Here is a 6593-nt window from a genome sequence, read left to right as displayed (position 1 = left end):
GTCTGAGGAGATTCCCCCCCCCCCTCGCTCAGGGACCCTGGGTCTTCCATCTGCTTCAGGTCTGAGGAGTTCCTTTGCTCAGGGACTCTGGGTCCTGGGTGTGTGTGGGTCAGGTCTGAGGAAGTCTTCCCAGCTCAGGTACCCAGGGTCCTCTGTGTGCCTTGGGTCTGAGGAGGTCCTCCCAGCTCGGGGACCCTGGGTTGGCGGTGTGCCTGGTGTCTGAGAATCCTCCCAGCTCAGGGACCCTGGGTCCTCTGTGTGCCTTGGATCTGAGGAGATATTCCCAGCTTGGATACGCTGGGTCCTCAGTGTGCCTGGGATCTGAGGAGATAATCCCAGCTCAGGGAACCTGGGTATGCCATGTACCCGGGGTCTCCCAGCTCGGGGACCCTAGGTCCTCCATGTGCCTCCTGTCTGAAGCAATACTCCACCAGCTTGGCACCCTAGGTTCTCTGAGCACCTCTGGTCTGAGGAGGTAACTCCTAACTTGGGTACCCTGGTGGGTCATATGTATGGGACGGAGAGTTGCCTTCTTTTCAGCAGACTCAAGCATACTCCCACCTTGGGAACAATGTGGTTCATGTGTATGGGGACTTGGAGCTTCCTCTTAGAGCAGACTCAGGAATACTCCCAGCTTGGGGACACTTTGTTTTGTGTCTACAGAGACTTTAGGGTCCCTTCTTTTTAGCCTCAGTGAGACTCACAGCTTGGGGACACTGTGGATCAAGGCTATAACTCTGTTCTAAGACCAGCTGTGGGTGAAGGCTATAGGGACACCTAGAGCTCCATTCTTTTCAGACCATCCTCAGGCAGATGCCTGTCTTGGAGACACTGTGGGTCATGTGTGTAGGGTCATCCAGAGCTCCCTTCTGCTCAGAGCAACCTCAGAGGGATGCCTCGCTTGGGGACACTGAGTCATATCTACAGGGATGCTCTTCTCAGACTAGCCTTAGAGGGATCCTGGTTTGAGGATTCCGTGCGTCATGTCTATAGGCATTCCCAGAGCAGCCTCAGAGAGATCTTCCAGAAACTTCTGGATAAATTGGTGGCAGGTGAGAAAAAGGTGGAAAGTGGGAAGAGAAAGCAGATTCACTCCCTGTGCCCATTTGAGAGCTGAGGAGGGAGGCTTGCTCTCCTTCATTATTTCAGCAAGGTTTACTTGGGGGAAACATCCCTTCAAGAGGCTCTGATTACTTGTCATCAAAACACGGCTACTTGGATGATTTCTGGCACAGAGGGAGGAGGAATTGTTCTAACTGCTTATTTTTACTATGTTAAAGCAGGAAAAATATTAAAAAATAAAAAAGTAGATGTATGAAACCCACAAGGTTATTTAAGTTTAAATATGTTATTTCTAATAAGCCAGAATTTGTGAAAAAATAGTTCATGGATTTTATGGAACTAAATTAATCAAAATTTTGATTGAGAATACATTTTATCTTTGGTTGAACAAGTCAGTTTATTTGGCAGTGTATTTGTAATGGTATGCTAAATACTGTGTTGACAGTCTACATCTGCTGAAATATCTTGACTATATAATGCTTTGGTATTATACCACAAAGTTAATTGAGGAAATTAATTTTAATTAATTGAAGTATTATTTTAAGTAATGATTTCATTCTTTCCTCCTAGATCATGAACATTTTAAGTAAATCCAGAATTTGTTAAAAGTCAGTTAACACTCAACCGTGGACCCCTATGTTCCTGGTTTTTGTCTCAATGAGAGATCTGTAAGCATCATTTTAAACTTTTTAAGCTGATTGATCATTCATAGTTTTCTTATTTTAATCTTTTATTAATGTGTTTTTTTTACTAGGAAATTACCCATTCCCTCTAGGTTTCCAATTTTATGTAGTAGGTTTCTGCAGTTTGATTTTTAATTTCTTCTCTAACTTTGAACTTCTGCTATTTTTATCAACAATATTTTTAAATATACTTTTTAGTTTACCTTGTTTGGATTGAATTATCTTGTTTGACAGTTCTCATTATTTCAAAAAGTTTTAATTATCATTTTCTTATTAAGGTCTTTGGGATAGTGTGTGTAACTTGGTGGCAGAGAACTTGCTTAACATGTGAGAGTCCCTGGGTTCCATTCCAGCACCACACACAGACAATATGTCTTTGACAGGACCCAAGTGTCAGGGAATTGTTCAAAATGTTATGTATTTACACACACACACACACACACACACACACAGATCTTTTCCAAATTGGGTTGAAATTATTCTAAGCAAAATTTGCTAATCAATTTTATAGAAAGAAAGAGGATGGTGATATTTTAAAATTCCAGCTATTGATATTACATGATATTCCAGCTTAAAACCACTGAAATAATTACAGTGTGTAAGAGAAAAGTCAATAGATTCTTTTACAAAAACAGATACATTTACCAAAAATACTTTTTTAAACATTTTCTACTTTTTCAAATTTAGAAAGCATATTCGAATATCTTATTAAAGTCTTACATTCATCAAGTAGTTAGTTTCTCTTACTCCTTGCAAGCAAGGGAATTGACCTTCTAATAAGCATGCTTTATATATTGTCAGAAGTTCTTTTTGGAGAACTCTATTAAGTGTTTCTCATATATTCAAAATATCATTTAAAAGCATACCAGTGACCTTTTGATTTCATCAATCTTAATTTCTTTTGAAATAATGTATGTATACATTAGTACTTACTAAATATTACTTTGTGTAGGAAATGGCCTGAATTCATTTTATATAAATGCTGGTGCTCTATATTATATATTAATGATTTCAAAATATGAGTTGAGTATAACTCATATTTTGAAATCATTAAAAAAGTACATACACTTTTTACCATATTTTAATGAAGTAATGTAAGTGGAGATTAGACATGTTAATATCATGAGCTGAAAAATAATTAAATATAGTTGAATTATTTTGGGGTGTTCAACATAATGGTTTCCACCCTTTTCTATAAATGCCCCAGTTGTCTCATATTATATGCTTGGTTTGGAGTATTCTTTTAAATTTATTTATGGTGATGAGAATTAAGCTCATAACCTTGACTGTGTTAGGCAAGCAATGAATTTCAGCCCTTTTAAAATATTATGTTGAGATGGGATTTTGCTAAGTTCCTGAGGTATTGAGGCTGGCTTCAAACTTTGTGATCCTCCTGCTTCAGTCTCCAAAATAGCTGTGATTACAGTTCAAAGTGCCTAGTATGGCCTAGAGAATTTTTACGTCATTATCATGTTTCTAATTTCTTTTTTTCACTCCAATACACATTTATTCAACTAAAACAAAACATCTTTAAACATATTTTAACAATGTACAAATACATTCACAACATAATCTGCTGATTAAAAGACTCCAACAAAGTTTTCAGTATCTCAACAGAATTTATGACTGCCTACAATAATTTGTAGATTGGTTTAGTTTACAGTTAAATATATTGCCTTGTTTAAGAAAAATTATTAATACAAATGTATGATTTACAACATCCCCATTATAGCAAGAAAAAATAGATTCATAAAATGTCTTTAGGCATTTATTATGCCAAGTATTTAAATGATTATTTTTACTATGACATAAGAATAATATTCATTTAGTACTAAAAGATTTTATTAGTCCAGAGACCACTGAAGAGTTTCCAGGAAGTTCCAAAATAAAATATGACTATCCTTTCTATGAAATAAATAGAACAGCAGCAATTCCTGTGTATCCCTTAAACATAAACTATAAAGATTCCATTTATTATTTAGGCCTTAAGTATAAAAATAAAACAAAATTTTAGAAACTAGTTTCACTTGTGTATGTCTAAGGTAAACAATTTCAACATGAAGTATATATTTAATATTAACAATTTTTTCTTTTTAACTCATACACAAACCAAGTGTTTACTCTTAATCATGAAATCAACTTATTTCTGAAAATAACCTATAGAAATAGTATGTAAACACACATACCTTTAATAGATTAAGAACATCCTGAATTCTATGGATCAAAATGCAAATATCTCTGTAACATATGTAAACTAACACATTAATTTGGGATATACGGATACATTACTATATGCATACATATGTACACCATAAAATAAATTCTGACAATGTTCTTAATGATATCATACTTCCCAGCCTCAACTACTAGAAAAAGAAAATTAAAACTTTGTTTAAAAAAAGAAAACAGTTTTTATAGTAACTTTGCAAGTGAAAACAAAACAAACAAACAAAAATCAATGCTCTTTTTTACACTGGACTGAGCTCTAAACAATTCATAATCAAGAATCTCTTCAGCCATTCTCCAATATCACAGAAAACATAATTTTCTCTCTATTCAAGAAGTCTGTTCATTTCTGGTGTTTTGTCTTAAAAACTGCATTCCAAGATACCAGGTAGCCATGCTGGGTAAATTCTTCCGGCTGCCCACTTGCACCTAATGTAACCATACAGGTTGGCACCCTGTAGCACCACACCCATGATAACCATGCCAACCATTTTACTCTGAGGGAGAAGAGAGCACTAAAGGCAAATATCACCCACGGTACTGGACAGGCAGGCAATTAGTCCTAACCAAAAGATCCTTGATTCAACTTCTGAAACAGTTTTATTCTCCTGAGGAGATGCCTTCCTGGACTCAAACACCCAATGACTCTTTCCATCCTCATCAATATGATTCTACCACCCAAGGCCTACCATCAGTCTCTACCTGTGACATTCTTCACTGCCCAAAAGTCACGTGACAACAACAAGATAATTGTCACCATACAAGCAATAAAGCTGCTGCTGAGCAATTCACAGAGAAGATAGACTATAATGGCACAGACTCAGAAGAACAAATGGAAAAATGATGCCACTGGATGTCAGATTTTAGATTTTCTTGGTCTATTAGTTGTCTCTTCTTCTGCATCAAACAATGAAACATCTTCAGTGTCATCATTGCTGTCCTGAGTGCAAGGCTCTGTCAGCGTCTCCTATTTCTACATGATTGCAGGGTACCCCTACAGGGCAGGTCACAAGGGAGCTGAAGAGGTGCCCGGAGGCCGCACCCCTTTCACTTCCTCGCGTGCATGACATGCAAGATGGGCCGAGGAAAAAGACCACTCACACCCCACCCACCACACAGAGCATTTCTGCAGCCCAACATCAGATCCGCCCAGCGCTGGGCGTTGGTTGAGGATGGGCTTCTCCTCTCCACACCCCCAAGCTTCCTGAGCTCGGGGATTCCTGGATCACTCCTCCTATGAGGGCCTTGGAGCACCAGATCACCTCCACGAAAAGTACCCTTGGTCCTCCATCCTTCCCGCCCACTCAGCTCTTCCTCAAGATGGACAGCCAGAGGGGACACAACACAACCACCCCTGTGCACCCGGCTCACTCCACAAACCCTGCAGGAGGGACCCTTCCACCTGCCAAGCCTAGGCCAGCCGCTCTTCGTGCCCACAGCCCCTCACCTCATGTTTCTAATTTCTTAATAATTTTCTAATCTATATTATAGCCATTTTCTCCTTCTAAATGGTCATCAAAGTCTTTTTTATTGTTCTGAGAGGATATTTAATGTGAACATACTTTATGATGTGACACCTCTGGTCACAATAGGCTATTTCTATTGTAAGAGTATTTTGATTCTGATATTTTGATAGTATAATGTGAATGTACTTTATGATATGACACATCTGGTCACAATAGGCTATTTGTATTGTAAGAGTATTTTGATTCTTAACTGTTTTTCAGGCTTAACATTTTCCTAAGAGTGGTGACTGTTCACTTTCTATTTGATTACACAAATAAGGCACTGATTTAAAAAAAAATTGTGGTGCTAGGGATCAAACCCAGGGCCTCCTGAATTCTGGATAAGGTATGCCACCACTGAGCTACATCCCAGCCCCATAGATTCTTTGTTTTTATTAGCTTTATGACTAGCTATATCAATGAGAAACTTACATAGAAATTTAACTACATTTGGAAACATTCAAGAGTTCGGGCATCCAATATTTTTTATGATTTCTAAAATAGAATTTCCCCATAAAACACGAGAATATCTAAGATCACTCATAAACCATACTTCCGTTGAAGTTTCTCTAGTTTTACCACTTCTGAAGAACATCATGGAGGAAACTGACTTTGATATTCTTTTCAATTTTTCTTTTTTTAGAAAGCATCATAAATTATTGTCACAAATTCTGTTTACATTTTTCGTTTAAATATTTTTCCTGGTGGCAAATGTTTGATGCTATTACTGTTGAAGGGTATACATAGAAACAAACGAAAGATAAGAATTCCTTGGGATCAATGATTCATTCACAATGAATCAATCTGCTCTTGTAACATATTTTTTATCATGACTCTTTTGAAAAAGTTCAACCATGACTTGAAATAGTGTCTCTAAAATGTAGATTTTTTTCTCTAAAGTTTTGAAATTTTTAGAGAGAAAATCCATAACCTAGCAATAGCAAAATAAATAATGATAAATAAGTTTAAACATATTATTCCTTTAACATAAAACATATAAAATAAGTATTTATCTTACATTATGTTAGTTTGACACATTTTTGTTATAAATGCTCTTAACAAAATGCAGAACTAGTTAAGAATGTCAATTATTAGTAATTGACATTCTGAGTAATTA

The 6593-nt window shown here is 36.9% G+C and overlaps 1 pseudogene; it reads right to left on the bottom strand.

The window, feature by feature from the left end:
- Positions 1-4274: 4274 nt before the first annotated feature.
- On the bottom strand, positions 4275-4952 carry LOC144374315 (Golgi apparatus membrane protein TVP23 homolog B pseudogene; annotated as a pseudogene).
- Between the last annotated feature and the right edge of the window lie 1641 nt (positions 4953-6593).

Source organism: Ictidomys tridecemlineatus, unplaced genomic scaffold (genome assembly GCF_052094955.1).
Source record: "Ictidomys tridecemlineatus isolate mIctTri1 unplaced genomic scaffold, mIctTri1.hap1 Scaffold_636, whole genome shotgun sequence".
NCBI lineage: Eukaryota > Metazoa > Chordata > Mammalia > Rodentia > Sciuridae > Ictidomys > Ictidomys tridecemlineatus.
The sequence above is the reverse complement of the archived record's forward strand: the minus strand, read 5'-3'. Positions and strand labels throughout refer to the sequence as shown.